Below are 27,953 nucleotides of genomic sequence, written 5' to 3'. Positions count from 1 at the left end.
CTCGGAAAAAAAAAAAAAAAAAGAACAAAGGAAAAGCCCTCAGTTGGCCTTGGTTTAGGAGCCTTGGAGGCAAAAGAAATATTCATGTAGCAACTTAACCCCACAAAGTTTCCCTCCAGCCTTGCTGAAGTGAGCCTCCTAGAGGTCCTGGGCCTCCTGGGTGATTGCATTCCACAGAAGGTAAGAGGAGCCCGGGCATCGGCAGAGAAAAAACCAGAGTAACTTCGCATGGCTTTTCCTAGGGAGAGAGGGGGCCAAGCCTCAAGGATCCTGCTCAAATCCAAGTAGGTTTACTCCAGGAGCTTGGAGAGCATCTCCACCATGGGGAAGTCCCCTGGACAACATTCAGGCTGCGCCATACACAAGAAGTCCCAACCAGTCTGTTGCTGACCTCTTAAACCATGGGAGAGGCAAAGGCAGGTGGATCTCTATGAGTTCAAGTCCAGTCTGCTCTACAGAGTGACTTCAGAGACAGCCAGAGCTACACAGAGACCCTGTTTCAAAGAAAGAAAGAAAGGAAGGAAGGAAGGAAGGAAGGAAGGAAGGAAGGAAGGAAGGAAGGAAGGAAAAAAGAAAGAAAGAAAGAAAGAAAAGAAAGAAAGAAAGGAAAGAAAGAAAGAAAGAAAGAAAGAAAGAAAGAAAGAAAGAAAGAAAAGAAAAGGAGAGGGGAAGAGGGGCTTCCTGACTATCTTGAGCACCACTAGGCACTAACAGTTCTGTGTTTTGGGGTGACAGAGCAGTAGAAGCTGCCTCCGGGTGCTGATCAGGATCCCTATAGGGAGGAGATCCAACTGTCAGAAGTGCCTCCAAGAAAATTAGGAAGGCAGAGAAGGGTAAGGGTGTGTTCAGAAAAGAAGATGGGAAAGCAGGGGAGTCAAAATGAGCTAGGGTAAGGGTATCTGAAAGAAGAAACAGGCATCAAGATGACAATTTCTCAGGTATCTGAGGGAAAGCAAGAAGCCATTATGACCCAGAAAGCAAGGAAAAGGAAAGACATGAAGGAGGAGAGACCACAAGCCTGACTACTAGGGTCCCAGAAATACACAGGAAGCTCAAGGACCATGCTTGCTCCCAGGAAGGGCTGCTAAGGCCTGGCTAGTGATCCTTGGATTAATTACATCTGTAGATAGTTCTAGTGTGACTAAGGGAACTCTTCCCTGGCCAAGGTGGGGATGCTCTTACTCCCCAGGTGGGCTAGCCCAAGACCTGCTTCTCACCTCATAAAGACCACATATCTTACCAGAAAGAAACAATCAGTCCAGGGGACAGCAAACTCACTGTCAGGTGCCCTGGATCACTATAAAGGTCACGGTGATACATGTGGTCTGGCCATATCCAGAGTTCCGAAGCTGCCTGCATTTTAAGCTAACCCATAGCACATGCCTGCACCAAACTGGAGCGACTAATCCTAGCCCTTCCCAGGAATGTGGGAGGTTGTGGGGAAGCAGAGGGGCACTGGGAAGGGCAGCTGCTGAGGCTGCAATTTCATCTGTCCTGTCTCCTTACGGTAGAGTTCCCTGAGGTCAATGACTGCATCCCACCATTCGTCCAAGAGCCCGGATGTCTGGCGACTCAGCAGATAGTACTGACACTGCTGCCTGACTCCAGGATGCCCTATAACTCTCGCTGTCTCCCCAACTCAAGGGCATGGTGGAAACCACACACTGGATTTTAAAAAGCAAACAGATTGAAAAAAATTAGAACAGACAAAACACAGGTGTTTGCAGGCAGAGTCTTGAGCCATGGCTACCTGGAAGGTAGCCAGTTTCCTCTTCATACCCTGGGGTTCTTCAAGAGAAAGGCAGGGGCTGTCACATAGTGTGCAGCAGCTTGCGCCTCTCTGGCCGGCCAGCACCACTCCTCCTCCGCTGCCCACGGGGCTCAGGCAGCAAGCTTTTAAACTTAGCTGAGATGCATATTTTGATTTACTCAAAAAACTCAAACTGGCCCCAGGCAAATAATAACTGCACAAGAATATTTCATTTAGCACCTTCCTCTCTCACTCCCTTCAGGGAGAAGACTGCTGCACTCAAAAGTGAGGGGGAGGGAAAATTAAATAAAAAACACATTGAAGTAACAGCCACAGAGAAGGGAAAGGAGGCATGAGTTTCAGAGCCAACTTCCAAACTCACACCACTCTGATCTGCCTCTGAAACCATCTCACTGTGCCTTTTGCTGCGTAAACAGTAAGTATTAAAGGCATCAATTAAGAGTGCCCAGCTCCAGGGCTCCCACAGTCAAGGTCCCTGGCATGCCTTCTGCCACCCTCATTTGCTATGGCAGTGGAGCAGAGCCATCTAAAACACCACCTTTTCTCTGGCTATTTAAGGTTGGAGGAAGGACTGCTGTTAACTGCCCTACCAGAGGACTAAGGCACAAATCACCTCTGCTTGGCACCAATAGCTCAGGTTCAGCCAGAGCACAGAGCATGGAGGCTTCCCTTTTAGGAGATTGGCAGTTCTGTCTCCCAGAGTCCCTTGACAGGGCACTGCTCCCATTTTTCTTCTTCCCCTCTTTGCCGAGAAGACCATCTTGGGAGACTTCACTGGCAGGGCTCTTAGGACCTGAAAGGAGAGGCTCCGTCTTCTCACCTCAGATGGAAAGCCTGCACACCAAGCAGTGGCCCTTCCTGACTCACCAGAGTGTATTTCAGGCAATACAGAAGCTCACAATTGCAGGTAAGCACTAGAAGCCTGTGGCTAGGCATTCTTACAGACTCGTCAAGAACACATCCCTTGGGAACGCCCAGTCTGTGTTAAGAGCCTCAAGCCCAATGGGGAAGTAGTGGCACCACCAGCCTCCAATCAAGTGTAGAAATGAGGCTGTGTCTGGGCTCAGAAGATGCAGGTAACAACCCTAGGGATTCATGCACTATGCCGGGGATGGGGGGGGGGGGTGTCAGAGTGGGGGTGTAGATGGAACAGTGAGGTTTGCCTGTACTTCCTTACCCAGGTGGGGCAAGGACAGAGCAGGATAGGGATAGGGTTCCCTGGAGAAGCTGATCCCCATTCACCTGCCCTAATGTGCACTCAGTGCACCAAGGACCCTGAATCATTAGCATGGGGCTGGTGGCTTTGGCTTTGGCAACAATAATGTGAAATATAAGCAAATTATATATAAGGATAAGAACAAAGAGGCAGGTTCCATCCACAGGTCAATGGAAATGTGCTCCACCAGAAGGGAAGGCAGCCCAGAGAAAAGGCCAAGAGGGAACACTGGCCAGGAGATGGACCAGAGGGTGGTACCCTGAAGGGAGGTGACAAGGATTCCTTCAAAGAAAAGGACAGTGGGTATCAGCAAATGCTATAAACACCCCAGAAGATGGAGGCAGAAACCAAACCATGGTTTAGTAATTGAGAGCTTCCAGCAGAGCCGGGCATAGTGGCACACACGTGTAAACGCAGCCCTTGCAGCTGAGGCAGAGAAAGAATGAGTGTGAGGCCAGGCAGCCCGATATAATAAAACCCGTGTGGAGGGGAGTTCTCAATGAATCCCCAGAGGAAGTTCTACTCAACAGAGCAGGAAGGCAGGAGCTTTACTCTTACAGTTAGGGAAAGAACGAGAAGGGAAGCAGTGAAACAATAGGGCAAAGTTCGGGAGGAATCGCACACAACCAAGAACAGCACAGTGTGAGCGGAGGAGTGAGCAATGGTCAGGATTGTCTAGACAAGGCAGTCTGAATTCAGGAGCCACCACAGACGGATAGCACCACCCTTGAGAAATGCACAGCCAGACCAAAGCAAGAACACTGGGGTTTAAAGAAGGCTGGATCGAGGGTCCATTTCCATCACTGCCTACACCCCTCCTTCCCAATGTGCATCTGAACCGCAGCTGCCTCGCTCTGCAGGGCCTGCTCTATGGCTGTGCACATGGGACGCCCCCCCCCAGTTATTTCCAATAATGGGGTTCTACAGATGGCAACTGGCAATCACAGGCAGATCCTTGAGGCTCCAAAGCCATAGACCAAGTCAGCAGCTGACACATTTTACTCTTGCTTAGCAGAATACAGGATGAGACCAACGACATGCTCCACCAAGAATCTAGGGTACAAGAGTCACAGATGAAGAACAAAACTTGGGACTCAAAGGGCCATAAGTATGAGCCACTGACACAAAAGGCATAACTGACACACTGTAAGAGGGACAGATCCAAACCTGGTCACACTGTGTGCTCACCAGTCAGTCAAATGGAATTCGGCATGTTCAGGATACCACAGAAAATCGTGTCCCTTCCTAATCACCTCCCCCCTACTTGTGGTCACCACTGGCAGGTTGGTTTCCTGGGCTTTTGTATCACTGAGTAAGCTCTTCTCATTTCTGAATTCCATCTCTATAGGTATCAGTCTGTAATATTCCACTGTATTTTTTGCCAGTTGGTAGACATATGCATCGTTTCCAGTTTGGGGTTTCCTATCAACATTATTGTTCAAGTCCTTGGAGGGAACTTTCATATTCATTTCTCTAAGGTAAATACTTAATAGAGGAATTGCTGGACAATAGTACAGGTATTTTAATTTCAGGGGAAAATAATGTAAAAATTCAAAGAGACTGTAGCTTTTTTAAAATGTATGTGTATGTGTGTGCAGATGGTCTGAATAAAAGAAGGTGTGGGGTCCCCTGGAATTAGAGTTACAGGTGGTTGTGAGCCACCTGCCGTGAGTTCTGGAAACAGAACTCTGGAAAAGCAGAAGTGCTCATAGCTGCTGAGCATCTCTCCAGGACCGAGGCCATCCTTCTTAATCCACAAGACACAGTCATCGCTCACCTCAGCAGCACCTGCCAGCAGCCTCTCACTGCAGACACCTGCTGGACACTCAGCCACTGTCCTTTCACTGAGTTCCCTAGTGAGTCTCAGGCAGCATGCCTCCCCACTGCCCCACACTCACTGTTCGAGGATCTTTCTTTGTATAATTTCTGTTCCAGTTATTCACAGCTGCACACTGTAACAAATGCACAAACATGCACCCATGCCCCAGCCAAGACACTTGAAACTTCTATCATCTCACAGCTCCTGGGCCCCAGCCCCAGCCCCATCAGCCTGCCTCCTTTCCTGGTTTACCTTTGCATAACAACATGTTGAAAGCCTTCTGGTTCTGGTTTCTTTTTGCTAAGCCTACGTTATCTGAGAGTCATCCATGTTGCGTTATTCCTTCTCACTGACGTCTATCCACTGCCCTGTTGACTGACAGCTGGGCTGCTTTTGGATCTGGAGATGCTGAGAACCTTAGAAAACACTCATAAAAACAATTGCACAAACACAGCATCTCATCCTCTTAGGTAAGTACCTTGAAGAGGGACTGCTGGCTATACAATAAACATTGGATTATTAGACTTTCTTAATACATAAATTTATTTTTTAAAAAACAAAACCAAACCAGGCTTGATTTCAAGGTGCTGTGGCCTTGTATGTCCACTCCCACAAGCTGAGTTTCAGGTGCTCTCAATCTGCACCAGCCACTGTCAGGTTTCCTACTTTTTGTTTTGTTTTGAAGACATTGTGAACTGGTATCACATCATGGTATTTCATTGCCCTGGTGACCAATTTTGATAAACATCATTTACCTGCTCTCTGTGTATCTTTAAATGTCTGTCCCAGTCTCTTGCCTGTTTCCACATTGGGTCTTTGTATTATGGAGACCTACGAAATCTTTGGGCATCATACATGCTTTCCTGTAAGACATGTTTTCTGCTTAGCCTTCTCCAGGCTGTAGCCTGGATTTCCGGGGTCCCATCTTTTCAATAAGACTTTCTATGAAGTCTAACATTCACTATTTACAGATTGTACCAGATGAAGAAGTTTCTTCCTAACCCATCACACAAACTTTTGCTTTGTTTTTTCCTCAAGTGTCACGATTCTATAATATAAACTTATGTCTACAGCCCAGCTTGAGTAACATGCAGAATCTAGGGTGAGGACCAGGCTTCCTTCTCTTTGTACATGTGGGTGTCCAGGTGTATGTCTTGTGTATTAGAGGCTCCCTCAATTGAACTGCCTTTGAACCTCTGTCAAAGATCAATTGACAAGTCTATTCCTGGACTCTCAATTTTGTCCCATTGATCTCTATGTCTACTGTTCTGCAATATCACCGTCTCAATTGCTAGTGCTGCTTACAAGTCTGAAAACCAGGCAAGTGTGATCTTCTAGCTTTATTTTCAAAACTAACTTGGTTCTCCTAGGTCCTCTGAGTTTCCATATAAAGCTCACATCAGCCATCTAAATTTTGAAGAGGATGTCACTGAATTCATAACCAATGCAAGAAAGACACTTGCTATGGCAGCACCAACAACCTGAAATAGTGTCTCCCTTTGACTCAGACGTCAAAGTTCTCTCTGAGGTAGTATCCAGTGCAGAGGTCAGGGTCACACACATTTTCTTTAAAGTATGGGATGCTACTATAAGCAAGACTGGTTTCAAATCTTCATCTCAGTTGACATATACCCTGTCAAAATCAAATTTTCAATAGGTGATTTTTTGCTTTGTTTGGATAAACTGCATAGCTTTTCATATTATGTTTTTTGCAAATAAAGGTTAAATTTGGAGCTATAAACTCTGAAACTCCAAACAATAGGTTGTTTTCAAAAATTAGAATGTGTATAGAAAAAAAAGCTCACTCTAAGTTGACAAAATCGACTTTCACTGTTGTCTGTTAGATGCACTCTCTGTGGAGCTGATGGGAACCTGTTACATCACACAATTAAGCAGTTGGCCAGAGGCACAGTGTGTGGTCGACAGCCAGGAGCAGAGGTCTCTCCACCCCAATATACAGGCATTCTCTGCATTTACAGTAACAGGACCCCAGTCTAGTCAACAGGCTTAGGGGCTCATACCTGACTGACTGCAGAAAGCTCTCCATTTTATCCGTTCAAAGATTCCAAAGAGGGGGCTGTTAACAGCATTTTCCCCACCAATACAGACCCACATAAAAGGTCTCAATTACAGACAACTCAATAACCAACTAACAAACACACAACAGTGTTTGAAATGGAAAAAAGAAAAACAAAAAACAAAGGTCGTTTTTTAGCAAGAGGCCTCACTAAATTCACCAAGTTTTTGGTACAATGACTGACAGACATAGGAGAAACAAGAAGACAGATCATCAGATAAAACAGGCCGAACATGTGTTTCTGCCATGTGGATTGTTTTTGTCCATCTTACACAATTTGACTGTGGTCCTCAGTTGCATCTACGGTGGTATCTGCAAGGACTCCATTGTGGAAGCCGCGACTACTCACCACGCTCATACTTTCACCTGGTGCCTAGAGGCCGACTTCTTTACTATGCGGCAGTGGAGTTGTATCTCAAGTGCACGTCTTACATGTATATAACTTTTAACAGTGGAGTAAGTCTCCAGCACTCCACTGCCATTTGATCAAACTCGAAGCAAGTGATTGCTGAGTTCCCAATTATGCTCAACCTTAAATCACTGTTTGCGCTGATTGCAGACCCAGCCCTGCAGGGAGTTGTGCAAAAGCATGTATTTGGCAAGCTTTCAAACCACGGCAACAAAACATGTGCTGAGGAAAATGATTCAAAACATTAAGAAAGCAGTCATTTATTTTAGAAGGCCTGTTCACGTGAGACAATAAGCTGCTTCCCAGAAAAGGTGCTATCCATCAGGAAACCCCACAGCCCAGGATACACTGGCTGGAGTGTGCCTCTGCTATCATGGGGCCTTGGTGAATATTTATCATCCACATGCATCCAACATGGATGAGCAGGCTGGGTACATGCCCATAATGGTGCACAGCCACCATGGGCAGCAAGGCTCCCCACTTGGGAGCCATACCGAAGGTCAGATGGCCTCATGGAGCCTAGAGACATACCTGAGTTTCCATATAAGCCTGTGCACTCAAAGAAAGAGGACAGTGTGGGTGCCTTGGTACTGGGTTGACATCATCCATTTCTATGTTTAAAAAAATCCACTGAACAAGACAGGCTACGGTTCACATTAACCAGGGATCTCCTGTGAGGCCTACATGATAAGAGGCCATAGGTACACCGAGAAATAAGGTTATTAAGCAAGCCAAGCTAAGCCTGTGAAAAGGAAGGTTGGACCCACAGCTGGGAAAAGCCCTTCTCAGTACCTTTCCTGAACAACCCCCAGGAAGCCAAATGTAACATCTTCAGAGGCCAACTACATGTCAATCTATGCCAATCCTACCACCCACCACCCCCTGTGAACTTCAACCTGTCTGCCTGCGTGGTGGACAACCAGTAAATCAGACAAATACTAGCAGACGGACCCTGGTAAAGAGCACGGTGATTCGCTCTCTTGATCAGGGCACACAAGAAGTTTAACAAATATTTAATCTCCTCAACCCATTTTAGAAAACAAACCTCTGGAATCTCTGCTCTCCTAAGGTTACAATGTCAAGAGTTGCAGGAGTTTTTAGACACCTCTAAACATGTCACTTCAAAGATGAGAGGAATTACAGGCTTGTAGTCATCCCAAAATCCCTGCAGGTGCCTTAGCCATGAAAAGAAAGGTTAGAAGAGCCTGGGTCTTGTGTGCGTAGGAAGCTCTCCTGGCTCTTCTGAGACTGGGAAGAGAGACTAATGATGAATGGGACTTCTCCAAGGTCCACACTCAAGGTCCATCAAATACAACCAGCAAGTCATTTCCTCAGGACTTATCAGAAGACTTAGAAGTGATGACTTTCAAGTATTTCAATTATAACTACTGTTGGTCAAACAGTATCAAATGTACCATACACACCAGATTCTAATGATGTATGCAGGAAAGTCAAGTACCCTCTAAGTCCCAGGACCACTGACCACCAGCAGTCAGTGCATACAGGAATATGGCTACAGCATTCTGGTAAAACTAAAGCCACTTCACTAATTTCAAACACCACCAGCAAGAGGTCCATTCCGAAGTGAAAGAATGGAGGCACGCAGTGACAGCTTTCCTGGTAAGAGGAGGTTCACTAGGAACTAGGATACCAGAGACCAACAGACCCTACTTCTCCTCCCCATCCCTTGCTGATCTTAATCACATCCACCCACTGCCGTGGGAAACAACCTGCTGCTGCTCTTACACAGATTCTGCCAACACTGGTCAACAGCCTCATCTAGTCCCTCCGCTGATATACACAGCACCATGGTGGTCAAGGACCAGGCCAGTGACTTGGTTCTCACCTTGTTCATTCCAAATCCAACCTGGTTACCAGTTGGGCAGTTACACAACCAGGCAATTAAGGCACCTTTACTTTCTCAGCATTTCATAGGGTCCAGTCAAACAGGAGGAACTCTTGGTAAACCAATCTAATAAACTCCAAAGTCCTTCTGTATATGTTGCTTTTATTGATTAATAAATAAAGCTGCTTTTGGCCAATGGCTTAACAGAGTTAAACCAGGCAGAAAATCCAGAGATGTAGAGAGTATGCAGAGTCAGGAAGAAGCCCTGCCAGAGACAGATGCCAGACGGAACCTTGCCAGTAAGCCACAGCCACATAGCGATACACAGATTAATAGAAATGGGTTAATTTTTAAATATAAGAGCTAGCTAGCAATGTGCTTAAATGATTGCCAAACAGTGATTTAAATGGTATAGTTTCTGTGTGATTATTTCAAGTTAGGGTGGTCAGGAAGCAAACTAGCGGCTTCCCCCAATAAATTTGCACCAACATGGTCAACTAAATCCACCTAAAAACTCAAGAGAGCTTGAAAGGGAATTCTAGCTCCCCATCCCCCCAAAAAACAAAAACAAACAAAAAAAACCCACAGAGTTTAACACAACTTCTTGCTGTTTGCTGGCAGAAAACGGAGACATGGCTCCTTGAAGAGGTTTCCTGACTCAGATTAGCAGTAAAACCCTAAGTGGCTTAAAAAAAAAAAAAAAAAAAAAAAAACCTGCAGCTTCCCGGTTGGCCAGCGTAAACGGCTCTGGCTTGGACTCTTTTGGGAGGTCTGGATACAGAGCATTTAAATGGGGTCTGTGAGCAATGTATTACAAATTGCTTAATTTGTAACACAGACCCACTGTGACCTGACCTGGATCTGGGGTGGAGAAAATGGCACTCAGAGGCAGTAAACATGCCTCCACCATGTTGAACTGGGCAGAGCCAACAGACAGTGCTGTGAAGTTGGTCATAGCCATGCCCACTTAGCATTAAAATAAAAGGTACATCTGGTCAGAAAATAATTACAGATACACAATAAAGACATATTCAGACAAAAAAAAAAAAAGACCTAAATGGGTCACAGTATTGGATAAATGTGCATAGGCTTGGGAGAGAAAAAAAAAAGAATGTAGACAGTTATAAAAAGAAGTAAATGGCTTTTGTTTAAAAAAGGATAAACTCTTAAAGAGACAGAGTACAGTCAGTCATAGATTAAAAGGAGTAAAGAAAAATAAGCCATGTAAAGAGATGGAAAATACAGAGTCTGGATTATGTATATTATTGTGTTCTCTTTGAATATTTTGAATGTAAAGTAGCTAAGTACAGAGAGACATTTTACTGTATGGGCTGCTAAGCTAAACCAACATATATATTTTAAAAGAATCTTGACTTTAAAATTTGGGTCTAAGGATTTGTTACTTTGAAAAAGAGGTTCTTCTTTTGTTTCCACAGAGGATGAGTACCTGTGGATTCCATTCCAGATTAATGAGGTTTGATGGACCAAGACCCCCTCAAAGGTTTCCATGAACACCCCCTGAAATTACTTCATCCAACAAAAAGCAAGAAGCAGTTTGGAGAGAACTACACCCAAATTCCCAAATATTGTTTATAAATGTCTCTTCACATTTAAAGATATGATATAAAGATCAATACTTTGCATTGGTATGAATCTTGGTTTATTGATACAAATTTAAGGTCAATTTTGTTATCTGCTCTTGATTAAGGTATTGTTTGTGCAGCTCATTTAAAGATGTAATGGATAATTAAGAAATACAGGTTAATAGAGAGTCATGTCATCTGTAATAGTCAAGCTTGTAGTCATGTAGTTAGGGTTTCTAGATGTAAAGAGGTATATTTCACATGGGTAGGTATTCTTCAAATCTTTCAAAGACTACAGAATGTGGCATTTAAAATGTTTTAAGAACTTAGGATTTTTCATGACAGTGAGACACATCTGCTCCTGGTAGCTCCAATCTATTTCAAGAGGAAGATGGGCATCAATTTGCTTGCCATTTGGGCAAGAAACTGCTCTTGCCTGGACTGCTTGATATTCAGGACCCAAAGAAAAATGACTGCTGAACTTTCCTAAAGGTGAGATAGTCCTCTGGGGTTTCTGTTTCATAAAAGATTCTGCTAAATATTCTGCAGGACACAGAAGAAAGAGATTGACAAACTGCCAATATAGGTGGAAATGTCTTTGAAATTTCTTGCTTCATGGAAAAAAGTCTGCCAGACACTATGGGTGCCAGCAACATTACAGAACTTTGGGTGACTGTCCAGGCAGTGAGATGTCTCTGTCAATTCTAGAGTTTTGAAAGTTGCTTACAATGCATTTCCTGTTTACTTAGGTACTATATCCTTCTGGAGTCTTTAATGGAGTTGAAAAATAGTTACAGTTTTCCTTAGCTATGATAAAAGATATAAATAGTGTAAATATAATTCTTGCTTGATGTTTTATTATATGTAATTTTACTATATTAAAGTTAAAACCTTCCTTTTTAATTAAACAGAAAGGGAGAAATGATGTGGGAAGTCCTTCTGTATATGTGTTGCTTTTATTGGTTAATAAAGCTGCTTTCGGCCAATGGTGTAACAGAGTAAAGCCAGGTGAGAAATCCAAGCAGAGATGTAGAGGAGTAGGTGGAGTCCGGAAGAAGCCATGTGGTTCTGCCAGAGACAGATGCCAAATAAAACCTTGCCTGCCAGTAAGCCACAGCCACATGGTGATACACAGAATAATAGAAATGGGTTAATTTAAGATATAAGAGCTAGCTAGCAATACACTTAAGTGACTGGCCAAGCAAGGATTTAAATAAGATAGTTTCTGTGTGGTTTATTTCAAGTCTGAGCAGCCTCCACCAACAATCAGGTAGTTAAGGCACCTGTACTTCCACAGCATTAGGCTCCAAACAGGAGACTCTTGATAAGTCAATCTAATAAACTATACTCCATCAAAAGCAACTCAAGTCCTTCTGCTCCAAGGTTTAATCCTCAAATCTCAGTTAAAACAAAAAAACAAAAAAGTCCATTTCACCATAAATTAACTTGGAGACTCTTGATAAGTCAATCTAATAAACTATACTCCATCAAAAGCAACTCAAGTCCTTCTGCTCCAAGGTTTAATCCTCAAATCTCAGTTAAAACAAAAAAACAAAAAAGTCCATTTCACCATAAATTAACTTTTCCAGTTGTACAACTCAAACACTGCAAAACAGGTAGTGGAAAAGTCAGAAAATGGAGTTGTACAAGAGAGCTTTTACTCAGCAGGCAGGTCTCCTGAGTTCCACAAAATCAGAGTCAGTGGTTTGACAATTTGGGGAGGCAGGGTATATCTAAGACTCTGAGTTGGAAATGTAATTCTTTTCTTACCTAAGGAAGTTTTGTACAAAAGGTCCAACTAGCTACAAGAGCACCCTCAGTTTTCTAAGTATCAACAGCTGTCCATATTTTCTACCCAGATCAGATAGTGTGGTAGTTTGAATGTAACTGCCCCAATAAGCTCATAGGTGGTGTAGCTTTGTTATAGTAGGGATGGCCTTGTTAGAGTGTGTCATTGTGAGAGTGTGGTTTTGAGGTCTCATATGTGCCCAAGCCATGCCTAGTGCCACAGTCCACTTCCTATTGCCTTGATCAAGATGTAGCCAGCATCATATCTGTCTGCACGCCACCATGCTCCCTGCCATAATAATGGACTGAACCTCTGAAAACATAAGCCACCACTCAATTAAATGTTTTCCTTTATTAGAGTTGCTGTGGCCATGGTCTCTTCACAGCAATAGAAATCCTAAGACAGGTAGTCAGCTAGGGACATGTCTCCTGGGAGCATCAGGATACCCTCTGAGAAGTTAGCTATACCAGATGGCAGTCTCCTCCCACACAAGCTCCTCTCCCACATTCAGTTGGTCAATGCCTATCTGTTCACTCAAGGCACTTGATTGCTGGGAATACAGCCGAGGGGGCAGACCTGAGAGCTGGCGTGGTGGGGAGGAGACAAAGATAAAAATAAGGAGACCATTTTTTTTTACTAATAAATGCTACAGAGAAAACAAAACTGTACATAAATAATGCAGACTGCATATGAAAGGATCATCAGGTCTGAGAAGACAATCCTTGGAATGAGCTCTGGCTGGTACAAAGGAGCCAGCACACAAAGGGGAAGGGCTGAAGGGAAAGCTTTCCAGGAAGACAAAACAAGAAATGCCTGATAGAACCATGTCTGATGTGTTCCAGGTTTGGGCAACCTCGGTGACTAGGAGTGGAGCAACTGACAAGAGAATGACAAGCAGGCCAGAGATACTCCAAGTATGCAACTGCTAATCTCACTTCTATACAGACACCATGGCTGCTGCACAGAGAGACAAAAGAGAGGCAGGGAGTCCAAGGAGGAAATGTTAACAGCTGTCCAAAGAAAGAGGCAGCCTGGTCCCAGGTGGAGATGTAGAATCTGATCCATGTTAGAAGGAAATAAAAGAACCTACAGATGGATCAGATGTTTGGGATGGGGAAAGGCAAAATCAGGGGTTCTTAAGAGTTCCGGCTTTAACTATTATGCTTTCATGTTCTAGGAGATGGGGTACATATAGACCAGGCTGGCTTCCAATCTGCACTCCCCCTGCCTCAGTCTCCCCAGTGTTGTGACTACAGGAATGCCCCAGCCCAGTTAACTCTTCATCTTCACTCTTCCATGCTATTTTTACCAGCACTGACTTCAGCCCTTGGAAGCTTTTAGCACTGGCTACAAGAACAGCAAAAGGCAGACTCAAATGCACATACACAAGTCTTGTAAGTTATGGTAGTAGCGCCAGCTCCTAGCCTCCCAAGCCACCCTCTCCTCAATGAAGAGCCGCTCTGAGGCCCTCCACCAGCAGTGCTCACAGAACAACTTGAGCTTCCTATCACCAGGCTTTTAAAAGCAGGTACTTTCTCTAGCTTGAGCTTGCCACTGTTTAAAATGTTGTGCTAGTTAGCAGTAATTATGTAAATGCAAGCAGCCATTTCTATTTTTAAAAGGGAACCCCATTTAGCATTCTTACATCCTGAGATGTTTAAAATAGCTAGTTCAGGGGTGCCTTCACTTTATTCAAACTGTTTGTGGGTTTAAATACAGGTTCAGCAGAAACCAATGCAAGCCAAACCTTTGCTTTCTATTAAATGTCTAAAGCAGAGGATTAAAAAACAAACTATTTTACATTTGACAGAAAGCGGCCATCAGATCAGCACCATGGCAGCATATTGACTGCCAGGCACTGCTGACACTGGAGAAGGAATCAACTTGGGGAAGGAAGGATGGATTTCTTTAAACTCTTCAAAAAGGGGAAAAATACATTTAAGCAACTCTTTAAATCACAGCATCTCCCAGAGAACCCACAAAGCCTTTCTTCTTCCCAAACCTACTGCTTTTTAAAGGCAGTTTTTGCCCCTTAATTCCACATGAAATATTCAGTACAGCATAATTAAATTTTATTCCATGCTATTTTTACTGGGCTCACTGAAATAGAGGGTGCTCTCATCTTTAAAACAAACTTCCCAGCAACTCAGCTTGTACAGTGAATGGCTGGCTCTCAAGACTGAACTTAAAATGCAAAAGCTATTTTCAAGGCCTCTGCCGGTGCAGGGTAGTCACGGGGGTACTGAAAAGGCAGGCTTGACCCTACAGTCCACCAACCTTCACACAAGCAATCAACCCAGCTTTGTTTCCCTAATTGTCTTTGCAACACAGCACCGGACAGCTCAGATCTTCATTTCCAACTAGAGTCTCTGTTCACTTTCTGCTATATATACGACAGGAAAGAAATAAAATGCAAACAAGTACCCGTCCATGGCTGAGAGAAATCTGTGATTTCAGTATTTGGATAACTGGGTCTTTTACTAGCCAGGGAATAGGCCTGATGGTTTGGATTTTTTATACAAACCGTATTTGTAATGTCACTTCCATACAGGATCAGTAGGCTACAGAGTCCGACACAAGAGAAAAGTGTTCCATCTCTCAAATGGTGAACAGGAAAGCTCACTATCCAAGAAAGCCCAGCACTGTGGCCTTTCCCGTGGCCTCAGGAGGAAAAGGCCTCACTGTAAAATAAAACTCCCCCAGGAACGCCCATGACAGTAACATCTGCATCCTGGATTCTACCAACCTAAAACTGTCCCTGTTGATGGGATGACAGAGTTCAAAGTCTATTCGCTCTTCATCTCAGCAGACCGTCCCATGTCCTATGACTTCCTAGAACCATTCAGATGCAGAGGGTGAGCAAACCAACAACCAAGACCCACACAACAAACACCAGAAACTGTACGGACAGCCTCCAGGAATCAACTCTACAGACTACAACAGACAACACTCCAGACACTTTTTCAGCTTTAATGAGACTATTAGGCTTTCAAAGAATCAAAATGTATCTTAACCCACTCATTTGTCCTTGCAGACCCACTTATGCTATTGACTCAAAAGAAAAGCAGGCCTCTGGAGGTATGCCTTAATCCCTGCACTCTCAAAGCAGAGGCCGATGGATCACCGAGTTCCAGGCAAGCCAGAAGTACATAGTTAAGATACTATCTCAAAAGAAATAAGCAAGCAAACAAAGCACAAGGGCCAGGTGTGACAGCACTCAGGAAGCAAAGGCAGGAGGATAGGAATTAAACTGTCCCCAGTTACACAGCAGCTGTAAGACTAGCTGGAGCTACATCTCAAAAGAGCACAACAGAAAGGCAATGAGCCCCACCTGCCAAACCCACCAAAGTGGTGAATTGAGACTTGACAGCCCACTGCCTATTATTAATCACCACAACCACCAGTACAGGGGACTCTTCTGAGCTGTGATGTTCTTAGAAATGGACATCAATCAACACAAGAGCAAGACATGTGACAACAATATTTAATTTTCATAGGACAGGAATGGGTACGGTATTGTAATTTACCTAAAGCATGACTGCCTCCATCATGCATGCAAACTTTCTCTCTGGAGATGCTGCTTCTGTCTGCATCCCAGTTTTTCCATAAGATGTTCTACTAGTTTCTCAAGGATTGGCCCTTATCACGTTTCTTTAAAATAGCTCAGTGGTACTTACAAGAACAAAAACTATGTGTTGCAGATCTCTACTGATGAGGTTTATCTCATACAGCCTAGTGTTCACAGAGTAGTTACAGCCTCACAGAAGCAGTCCATTATCCCAGAGCCCATCATGGTGCTGATGGAGTCAACACAGCTTTCACTAACCAAAGCACCAAAGAGCCCGTGCTGCCTGACCCCTGGTTTCTCCTGAAGACAGAGTGGTGAAATTTTGCTAATTCTATCCTAACAATGTCAACTTCATAACAGTTAGTGAAGATACAGAACAAGGAAACTGTCTAGTAGGCATTTGAGAATTGTTATGCATAACTAGCCTAAGGTCACTAGGAGTCTCACCAATGTAAAGGTAACAGAAGTCTTTTCAAAAGCAAAGGCTGCAGGAGAAATGGGATGGCGGTGGTAGACTGCTTGCTGAATGGGACCAAGGTCTGTGCTCTCACTGTGGCCCTCAACAAAGTCAACCCTTGCTCTCACTTCATCTTGTTCATGAAAAAGGACAAAGCTCTCCCTGCTCATCCCTCGCATGAAGAAGCCAAGTGACATGTCACTTTCTTTTTTTTTAAAGATTTATTTATTGTATATATACAGTATTCTGCCTACATTCATGCTTGCAGGCCAGAAGAGGGCACCAGATCTCATTACAGATGGTTGTTAGCCACCATGTGGTTGCTGGGAATTGAACTCAGGACCTTTGGAAGAGCAGACGGTGCTCTTAACCACTGAGCCATCTCTCTAGCCCAGCATGTCACTTTCTTAAATGAAAGTATGTGAACTGCAAGGAGTTTCCATGTATTTCCATATATGTATTAAAACTAGCTTGCAGATTGTGGAGCCTTCTACTTAAGTATATGAGAAGCAGCCCTGAGACCGAAAACAACGCTGAAACACAGATGTCACGGACCACCCTGTCTACGTAGGTTACATCTCTCAGTTAACTGTACAAATAGGGGGAAACTCAGGCATGAAGATGCTGGAAAATTGCAGAAAGTGTTTCTAACATCAAATAGCCAGAGACATGAAATGAGGTCAAAACTGAAGGTGGTCTGCGGACAAGTACCAGGTCTACAGTGGAACTCAGGGACCAGAGGCAAACATTACAGTCTTCAGCAAAGTGCTAAGTGGACAACTAAACCAAATTTGACCCAGGTTTGAAGTGATGATGGTAGGAAACACATTCAAGAAAACCCAAGGGTATCAAAGGGCTTACCAGCATGTGTAAACTCAGTCCCATCTTTGGAACTTTGTTGTTAAATACAAAGTTAACTCAAAATAAAGGGTTGGTTTTTGTTTTCTCTTTTAAGTACCAAAGGCAGGGCTTGCGGTTCAGTGATTGCCTTTAGCAGCAATCCTGGAAAGTTCATCTGTTTGGCCCTTGAGTTGACCCCTTAGCTTCATCCTCCAAGCTGTTCTCTTCAGGGTTTGAGACATGTTTCACTGGCAGACTCACACAAGGTATAGCCACTTCCCCAGGCCCTATAGCCATGCAGAACTGCAGACAGATTTGGTGGTTGCTCTGCCTGATGCCAAAATCCAGAGTAATAGAATATGACCAGGGGACCTCGGTGAGAAAGCTGGCTCCAGAGAATACCAGAGGGACAAATAAGGCCATGGAGACCAACCTTCCAAGCCTGGACCAAGCAATGCCTGTAAATCACCCAAAGCTAGCAGGGAGGCCTTCTCATTAATCTGGGAACTGGTAGCCTGTCCCTTCTGAAAAGGCAGGCTAAAGAACACATCCTGGGCAATATGAATACCAGCATATTCTTTCTTACATCAAGCCCATGTGAGACATTCCCCATCCAGAGCGTCACTCAAAAACTTGGGAAGGCACTAAGTCAACTCCATTGCTAGGCTTAGTAGAGTAGTAAACCGGCAGGCATGAAACATAAGAAAAAACCAAACAAACAAAAGACAAAATTCCAAGTTGGTGTAAATCAGCACCTGGCGGAAAAGATGAATAAACTAACTCTTTACAGAGCTAGCCCAAGGCTCCTGGGTCAGAGTCCCTCTCTGCCTGATGTCCTCTGTGTACCACCAGAGGGCACTAACTCATGGGATGGCTCTTTCAAAGCAATGGCATGTCATTTAAACTGCAGGAACACTGAATGAGAGCTAGATTTTGAATGAAGTGCTAAGTATGAAATTTTAACAGCGGCTTTAGACAACTATTGGAAGTTTCACTGAACCCCACAAAACTTAAAAGGTATGTGTGTCAACCGCAGCAAATGTAAACAGTAAGTCAATCTGATCTTCAGTCTGGTGAAAGACAATTCAAAATGCATGAAGAATTGCTCCTCCATCTTTGGTCAACCACTCCCAGCTTCTTCCACATGCAAACAGGAACACCAAGAGACGAGTTGGTTTCTTAATCTGAGAAACCATTCTGTGACGAATTAGAAGGAGATGTTGACCATAACAAATTATAGTGCACTTTATTAAGCAGGATTAAAACATGATTTCATTTGTACTTCAATCCTTCAATGAAGAGCATGTAGTTGTGTTCACTATGTCCTGGGTTGCTGCTCTAAGCAAATTAACTTACTTAAAATACAACTTACCCCGAGAGGTTCAAAATTTCTGTTTTAGTAAAAAGTTCAACTTTGCATTTTTTTTTTTACTACAATCAAGAATTTTCCTTACATCTGTACCCTCTACCAGGATTTATTCATCCACATAATTTTAAGTAGGGGTCTGTGAGTTCTGTCTCATTAACCCCTTTCTGCAATTACATCCTCGTCCCAAAATCCACACGTCTGACACTTCCATGGTTTGCTGGGTGGCACAGAAAGGTCTAGTTTGAGCAGAGGTATTGGACACTCAGGTTTAATTGGTTCTTTGTCATGGTTTAGTTGACTCCTTCTGTGTGTAATAAGTTTACAATGAAGGGAACAAAACCTGACAGATAAGACACACTACACCCGGAGGCTATTTCTCACAAGCCAACGAACGCTATAGACAAACTCACCTTGAGCCAGGACCACTTCACAGGACACTGTCTCCTTGGGTCATTGTTCAAAAACAAAAACTCAAGGTTTGCAGGAATAATCCTTGTATTGTGACCTCTGCCAATGCACAAACGGATAAAGGTGGGCCGCAAGGGCTTCTGGGCCAGGACTTCTGCTGTTTCTCTCCACATACTGCCATGCATGCTTACCAACTGCTTCTGGGTGCTCTGGGCAACATGTGAATATCGCAGAGAGCACAGACTAAGATAGTTCTGCGACTAGTAAGTACTAAATTCATGAGGCCGCTAAGTGTGTGTGGTCCACTGATGGCTGAGACGTCCTAAGTCTCGTTACCTCCATCCAGCTCCTTAAGTCCTAGTCAGTAACTGTTTACTCTAGATGGCACCTGGACTGGACTGAACTCTTGTCACATATTGGATCACAGATACTGAGGAGACTATGTCTTTTCCTAGACTTTCTTCAATGGTGGTGATGCTACATGCCAGGGAAGCGACTCACATCCCCTCTGTTGGTTGCTACTCAGGCAGCATGAACACCACAACACAGTGGCTCAACAATTCCTAATCCCACCATCTCAGATACTCTGCTTCTTGTATCTCCCTGAACTAGCTGCAAAACAAAACTTCCTATTTATGTTACCATTCTGAAAGGCATACATAAATACATAAAGTACATAAACAGTAAATCAAAAGAGAAGAATGAGAAATGACGCAACACCAGTGACCCACTAGTTCACTGAACCGCATTTATTGATATGCCAGGCGCTGTCCTGTGTGCTGGAGACAGAGACAACACACAGGCCCTGCTCTCATGGAGCTTCCATTCTTTTGGGAGGCAGTAATCAACACATAAACAGGTTATTGCTGGGTGAATGGTAGTAAGAAAAGGGAAGTTTTGGGGGCCGAAGAGACACTGGAACCAGGGAGTACTACACAGTGCAGGCTACTCCCTAGAGAGAAGGGCTGCTGTGCTCTCTCACAGGCACGCTGCATGGAGCAGAGTAGCACTTGACTCATTTCATTTTTAGTAAGATTCAACTCATATAAACGGGGTTTAAAGTGAAATGAATTCACTGATACAACTGTCTTGAAGCAGATATGAAGCTGGCAGGACGGAAAGCTCTCCCTATGTGCTCTGCCAGCTTCCTCCCAATGTGCCAGCCCTCACGGCTCCAGCTCTGTGGGTCCCTCTTCTTGCTGCGCCCATGAACAAGTGTGTGGTGAGAGCCTGAAATAAACAGGTGTAAAATGGGTCAAGACCGTCGCTTCTATTTCTGTTTTTAACTGAAGAAAATGTGCCCCACTTCCAGAGGCAGAGCGAGGAACATGTGAGTAAAGGACAACTGAAGAATATTTTAAACACACTTATGAGTGTTTATTTGTACATATGTCTCTACCCCACATGACCTATTTCCCAAAGATAATTCAAAACTGGGTCCTGTATAAAATGTCTTTTTGGCAATGTCACAGTATAACTCTTATTAGGCTCTGAGACAGACTGTTTAAAGAACCAAATTAAGAATCGAAAGCTCAAAGATGATCAAGGTCCAAATTCAATTAACACTATTTTTACAAGGATTTTATTTTTTTTTACTTACTCTGCATATTCAGCACACTTCTTTGGTTTTTGTTTTTTTTCTGACACGCATCCCAGGGGAGCCATTAGTTACAATCAGTTCTCTAAGTCAGATTAATGTGTCTAAGTACATATTGATGGAACAGACAATACTTCGAGAGGTTGCCTTGCTAGAGTCTGTCTGTGCCACCCAGCACTGAGAAGGCTGACTCAACTCCTAGCACTTCTAACTGGTCACCACAGGCTAGTTTCCCAGGAAGTCAAGGACACTTCCGAATCAATGTAAGATCTTAAGGAGCTGCCAGTGACTTCCACTGTAGCCCTGAAACTATCCCAAAGCACAAAGCCACAGAAAAGAAACCTCAGAAGTCTCTACCTCCCTAGCTCAGGAGCTGCAGGGGGCAGGATGAGGGGCAGGCAGGCAGCAGGGGGAGCACATGGAGTGGAAGGTGCCTGGCTGCCTCCCAGGCCTCAGATTAGCACAATGTAAGCAGGACTGTAGCTCAAGGCTTAAGGGGGAGTAAAAGGCCCACAGCACCAGGCTATGCTCAATGCTTCATGGGCTTAGAATACAACAACAAAGGGTTATATCGTGAAGAGGATCTACAGGTCAAAGTCCTCATGACTTATTCCCCTAAATTAGCAACTTGAGATATCAGGATAAACTGAAGATTCCAACATAAACCACATGTCATAGATTGTGAACATCTCTGGAATCAGACAGCAGCTTCTGACTTGTTTCCATTGCTCTCTGCACCTTTGCTTTCTGCTACCATAATTTTAAGACCTGCATAAACAAAAACAGCATTTACTCTTCTCTTCTCCAATCAGTTCGGTCTGCCCTTTGACCTGAGTGTGCCTTACCCCACTATCACTTCTCCCCCACCCACCCTGGTTCACTCACTCACACCACACACTAGTGCTAGGCTGTGCTCCAAAGAAACAGAAATAAAGAGGCCTAGCACCAGCTCCCAGAGAGCTCCTAACTCACTGAGGAAAGAGATAGTGACAATTCACTGTACCAAGGGCCTTCACATAGATACAGGGGTACCACCCCATAAGAACAGCTAGCTGGAGTTAATGGCACCAAACAAATCTCAAAAGAAGGGTTTGTGAGAAGCTGGCCTCTAGAATCTGAGACGGGTTGAGCTGGTGCAGGGAACAGAGGGTAGAGCAGAAGTGTTACAGGGTGTAGGGAGGGGTCAAGAGGCAAGCAAGGTATAGCTGGGCGGGGGCACAGTGTAATGGGTCGGAGCTGTGGGTTTGGTTTTAGGTGTGTATGTGGACTCTCTGATGAAGACAAGGAATGGGCAGACACCTGCCTAAGGAAAACCAAACATTACTTTTGGGTGATATTAGTCAAGCCTTAAGGTTCAGCAACAAATTTTCAAAATAAATACGTCACAAATTTAAATGTTATATCTTGGATTTCTTTTCTTACTCCTTTCTCCCCCCACCCCCACCTCTCAGAACTCTAGTAACCCAGATCTAAATTAAAAACAGTGGGCAAAGATCAAAATTCACTTTCCTAGTCTGGACAAACTGACCTTCACTTTTAATGAGACTACAATTCCATGCACACCAGGGAAGTAATTGTGCTAACACTGCCTTCAAAGCTAAGCCTCTGGCCATCTCCCATGGCCTGTGCTGTGGCTCACAAGTGACGTAACAGACAACCCTTCTGTCGCTGAGACCCACTGAGATCCACTGCTCATCAGGATTTGTGTATGAAGGGATGAGTCAGTTTGTAGGCAAAACACTCTAACAACTGGCAGTGAAGCCAAACATTAAAGTTCACCTAATACCTTAATTTCCAGCTGACTCTTGGTATTCATGCCCTTCTCCTCAGATGTTCTCATTAGGATAGAGTCTGAGAGTGCTTAAGTAGGAGTCAGTTTCATTGTTTCTAAAACGTATTTATTGAGCTCCCCACCCCCTTAAATACAAGAATAGATTTAGGCAGGAAAAAGTTCTCAACCAACAGCTTGGGTTCTGATAGGCTACAGACCAGTTGGATCCCTCACTCTCTTCTGATACCAGTTGATATTAAAAAAAAATCCCACAATACACAGGACTCAAAATAGCTTCCTAAATACCGGTGCTTACATCTTGAAATGAATTCCTGGTTAATCTTGTTGTTGTTGATTTTTTCGAGACAGGGTTTCTCTGTATAGTCTTGGCTGTCCTGGAACTTGCTCTGTAGACCAGAGTGGCCTCAAACTGACAGAAATCTACCTGCCTCTGCCTCCAGACCTAGTTAACCTTAATATTGTACAGAAAAATAACAAAAGGGACCCTAAAGCAAACTTAGACTTGTTAAGAGGATTGAATCAGAGCACCATCTTGTGTTCTCTTGGGACTCAGATTAAGTATGTATTAATAGTTTTCATGAAAAGAGAGTCCAGCAGAAGTGAGCCAATATCTGTCCCTGCAAACTATCTTACCTTTCCCCAGTCTTTAAGGCTAAAAACAGTTTTCACATTGAATTGACTTTTATTATCAAAGGCTCAACGTGGTCAAAGCCAACCCACACATATACACACACTGGTTTGTGTGTGTGCAGAAATAAACAATATAGTGGTTAAGTTGCATGGCAAAGTGATGACCTGGGCTTTATCAAGAGGACAGGAGAGTGTGCACACTGCTGTCTGTACCACACAGAAATGCCCTGAAGCTACTAAAAGTTGGCTTCTGTGGAGATTCAAACACCTTCAAGATTGTTGAGCTAAGTATTACTAACAGAATTTGAAGGATTTGAGGATTATGCCAAAATAAAGATCAGCATCTAAAGATACATGGAAATAAACTGTCTGAAACATTCACAGGGGCAACACCTTTATTAGTTACTCCTTGCCTGAATAAAGCAGACAGAGGGCATCAGAAAGCTGCAAGGTGAAGACGATCCTACAGAAGTAGAAGTGATGGCCCATGCTCTGGGACTCCTATGAGAACTCCTGCTCTGATCCTGGGGCTTCAATGAGGAAGAATAGCCCTCAGATCCACAGACACTCCAACTCACCTCCATGGCTTTTTAAAACAGGAATCCTCAACACCTGAGTCACCTCTCCTGCCTTACAACCTAGAACTAGGAGCCAGGTAGTTTCAGGCCCACCCACCCAACTTTTCATGAACCTGAGCTTCATTGTCCTCTGAAACTGGACTGCACTTCCATGGTCATCTGCAGAGCTTCACTGACCAGTGTGGCAGCCATGAACTCCCTGATCACCTGAAACGTGCCCCTACTAGAATGAGGTGTGCCTAAAGTACACAATAACACACCAACTTCAAAGACTGTATTCAAACAACACTATATCCTAACAACCTTTGTGGTACATGTTCACGTACGTCACAATACACTACTGGGTGAAAGAGAGTGCCATCTATTAAGGCTCATTTCATTCTGACCTTTTAAAACCAGCTCCCTTGAGGCCAGCCTGGAGCTATATAGCAAGCTGCAGGCCAGCCTGGACTACTTGTTTCAATAAACAAAGCTTTACCAGTGACCAACAGAAACTCCCAGGATGCTACTACTGGTACCTGCCCTGTCCTGTGGCTCTCGTTTACTCTCTGGACAGCACCATCAGCCTCTATCTGTCCTCCTAGTCTCTTCTCTGTTGTCAGCCCTGCACACATCTTGGGGCCTCTGCTTTTGGCTGTCCTGCCTACTTGGAATGCTTTCACTCCAGACATCTACATGGTTCATTCACTGTCACATCCTTCATATTATCAAAAGGGAGTTAGATACCTGCTCAAGTCAAACCTGAAAGAGGGTGCACAAGAGCACTCTCAGACTCTGGGGCCTTGACAAAGTTCACCTCAGTGCTCCACCTGCTACCACTAATTATTAGAAATGAACTGGTCAGACACCTTCATTAACACAAAATCTAGAGTCAGAAAGGCTAGGATGGAATGTCAATAGCACCAGCACCACTTACTCAAGTGAGGTGAAACAAGCTGTTTTGTGGTAACTGATTTCTTCATCTGTGGATTTGGGAACAAAGAGGGATCTACTATCCTGTGTTCTGAGGAGCTCCGTGAGTTAATACATGGAACTGGCACATATAAACCCTCAAGTTACTGGCACTTGATATTTGTTCCTTGTTGTTCTGTAAGAGGAAGGTGTGGCTTGTTCCTGCTCTCACTCCATGCACCCAGACAGCCCCACACGACATCTGATGGCAGCTTACAAGAACAAAGGAATAAATATACTGGACATTGGGACTTTGGAGTTTTGAGGAGGGCATGAAAGTTTTCTTCCAATCTACACCAGAAAGAGTAGGCACTGGTCTTGGTACTTGGCTCATGCCTGTAATTCCAACACTCAGGAGGCTTAAGCAGGTGCATGTATACAAGGATAAGATCACCTTAGACTACAAAGTGAGACTCCCCACTCCCTCAAAAAAAAAAAAAAAAACATGTCATTCTGGGTAGTTTTGTAGATGCTGTGCCTCCCTGGATAAACAGTCTCCTTGCTACCTTGAAACAAGTCATATACACCACTTTCTGAGCAGCAGAGTTTAATTTCACAAGTTAGAAACCTCCTACAGTCTCAGACTATTTGCTAAAAAGTTACACCCCCCCCCCCAAAAAAAGTTCAGGTCTCAAAACAAATGACACACAAAAAAAAATAGATTTCAGTCTACCATGTTCAAATTTGCACATGTATACTGCTTACTGAAATCACTAGCACTACCCTGCATCCGGATCATGTGGCATTTTCTGGATACCACCACGAAAAACCATTCAAAGCACTTTCCCCTGAGCTAAGACCACAGAACAGCTCACCAAACACTGAAGTCTCCCAAGCCCAAGCAGAGGCAGCTGAATCTCTAAGCAGCCCTGAGACAGACGTTGCTCATAAGACGTACCAGGTCCCTTTGATCTGGCCTGTCTCACACCTACACACATGTATTCCTCCCAGGATAACTGAGCCTTGGTTTACAGATGGTATTGATAGATTAAATTAGTTCCAAGATCTACCATCCTGGAATAATACAGGCTCTTTCTGGGAAAGATTGGTTGCCTTTAAAAGCCATATAGAAGGGATGGAGAAAGGGAAGTGACCCAGTGCTCAGCAAAGGACGGACTTGGCTCCTAACCTCTGACCTAATTGCTCCCTGTGAAAGACACAAGGGTGTCTTCAAGACTGGTGATGCTGAACATGGCAAAGAAGGCACTGGTGCAGTGTTGTAGAACTGCCACACCTGCCCTGAATGCCTTCAACCTTGTCTGCCTGACCGAATAAATGAAACCTGGGAGCAGAGGCCCAGGAGGTCATAGTGACATAGATGTCACGCACCCCATGCATGGCTTGACTGCTTCCCTGCACTGCTCCAGCTTCCTGCTGATGGTGATGGGAATAAAAAATAGAGGCTGGAGATCACTGGGAGGTCTTGAAAAATGGTAAGGTCTAGAGAGGTCTTTTCTGTTAGTTCTTGTGGTCATTGTGTTTTTTAAATTCTGCACTTGATTGACCACTAAGGTCACTGCAACACAGTGAAGGACTACTGTGAGGCAGGCAGGCACAAGTCACTCTCAATCTGCACTGCTGTACAGTGGCAACACCTGAAGCATCAGGATGCTGCTGCTCTACTTTCAACCGTATTTAGCTGATGATCCTAAATAACACTCTGTCAGCTTTTGTAACCCTGCACAAAACCACACACCTTGTGATCTACCAGCTGGGCTGCGGTAATGCCCTTGACTTGAGGCTTAAAAGCTTTGGTCAGGACATACCTTTGATGTATTGTCTTTCCATATCAGACTGCAATGATTACCCCCAGATGTGCCATCCATAGAGCGCTACCAAAATTAGATTACGGCCAGCTAGTGAAACTCCCTCTCCCCTTTGGTACCACTATGGAGGCTGCTGTTCTTGCCTTTGTCTGCAAGATCCAGAAGACACAGCTCTGAGGTTTACAGGATGCGGGGATAAGAACCATCTGCCTGGTCTGGTATTTCTTTAATTAAAACTTTAATTGCAGATATATCTCTGCACAGATACGTGCAGTCTTTCAGCTCCTGCTCTTAATTACCTGAGCTACTGTGAAATGAAGAGTGAGCATTCGCTGAGTGTCTACTATGTGCGAGAGCATGTGCCAGAGGCCTAAGTGGCCAGAGCCCAGCAGGGGAGACCCAGAGACAGATTTGAGCCAAAAATTTCACCTGTTTCTCGCCCTATCCTCTTGGCACTATCTCTGGGAAGATGAAGGATTAAGAAACAAAATCAGCACAGGAGCCAGGAAAAAGCCCAGAAGTGAAGGCTGAGCCACTTCCATGGAACCATGGCCATCACTTTGTCGGAGAAACTGGAGACTAGAACTACAGGGTGCTGATTCCATGACATCCTGCCTGACAGCAATTCTAATGTCATCTTCTTCATCAATTCCCTTTGGCTTGGGCAGACCTTCATGGGGAATGACAGAGCACTTTTTACACCTCCACTGTCTTTTCCTTAGTCTCCACAGAAGCCACAAGGGCAAAGGCCACCAAGTGACACCCAAGCCGCACTGCATAGATCTGGAGACTCACACTGAGGCCTCTATCTCCTCAGAATCACCTTAACCTTATAACACTGGCTCTTGTGGAGGGAAGGAGATTACTCTGACGACCCCACCAACACTCCTGGAGGTAGGTAGTTAAGGGCAAGCTTCTGTACTGCCAAGTTTGCTGTTCCACCCTTACACAGGATTGGTGTGACAGGGTCTGAAGCCTTTTCCTCTCAGGAGCAGATTTCTCATCACCAAAATCAAGGGGTTCGCCACACGTATCACCTACCTTACAGTTTAAAAGCTTACACGGCAGCCATGTAGAGGCCCAAGGTAAGAAGTCTCTCCAAGACAACCCCAGCCCATTCTAGTGCCTAACCTGCACTGCTTGGTGACTGAGAAAAGCCTAGCATGTCTCAGCCTACTAATGCCCATATGGCAAAATTACTAAGTCCTCAAGATGAACCAAACCAGGATAGATGAAGCCTAACAATGCTCAGTAGGGTGGCACCTACTCCAAAACACAGATACCAGGACAAATTTAAAAGTCCATCTGAACACCTACTATGTGGTAGGCCCCTTAGGTTTGTAAGCATATTACACTGTGTTGACAGGGATATGGGTGAGAGTGTCAGAGCTAGAGAGGAAGAAAAGAGAAAGGAAAACAATGTACAAGAGATGAAAGAAAAGAAGAAAGGTTACAGAATGGGAAAGCAGAAAAGGCCCTGTGGTACT

At 44.3% G+C, this 27,953-nt stretch overlaps 1 protein-coding gene across 5 annotated transcripts in view; it reads right to left on the bottom strand.

Annotated features, from left to right (window-relative positions):
• Positions 1 to 27,953, bottom strand: part of Camta1 (calmodulin binding transcription activator 1) — an 811,989-nt gene that overhangs the window by 709,251 nt on the left and 74,785 nt on the right. For 2 of the 5 annotated variants that reach the window (XR_005285810.1, XR_005285811.1), the window contains exon 6: positions 19,887 to 21,517. The exons of 1 other annotated variant lie outside the window; for it this stretch is intronic. The gene's annotated coding sequence lies outside the window, so the exon portion shown is untranslated. Of the gene's footprint in view, positions 1 to 19,886; positions 21,518 to 27,953 lie in introns of those variants that run through there. 2 more of the 5 variants (XR_005285812.1, XR_005285809.1) reach the window with 1 other exon arrangement.

The sequence above is a fragment of the Arvicola amphibius genome, chromosome 6, assembly GCF_903992535.2.
Source record: "Arvicola amphibius chromosome 6, mArvAmp1.2, whole genome shotgun sequence".
NCBI lineage: Eukaryota > Metazoa > Chordata > Mammalia > Rodentia > Cricetidae > Arvicola > Arvicola amphibius.
This window is presented reverse-complemented; position numbering and strand designations above follow the sequence as displayed.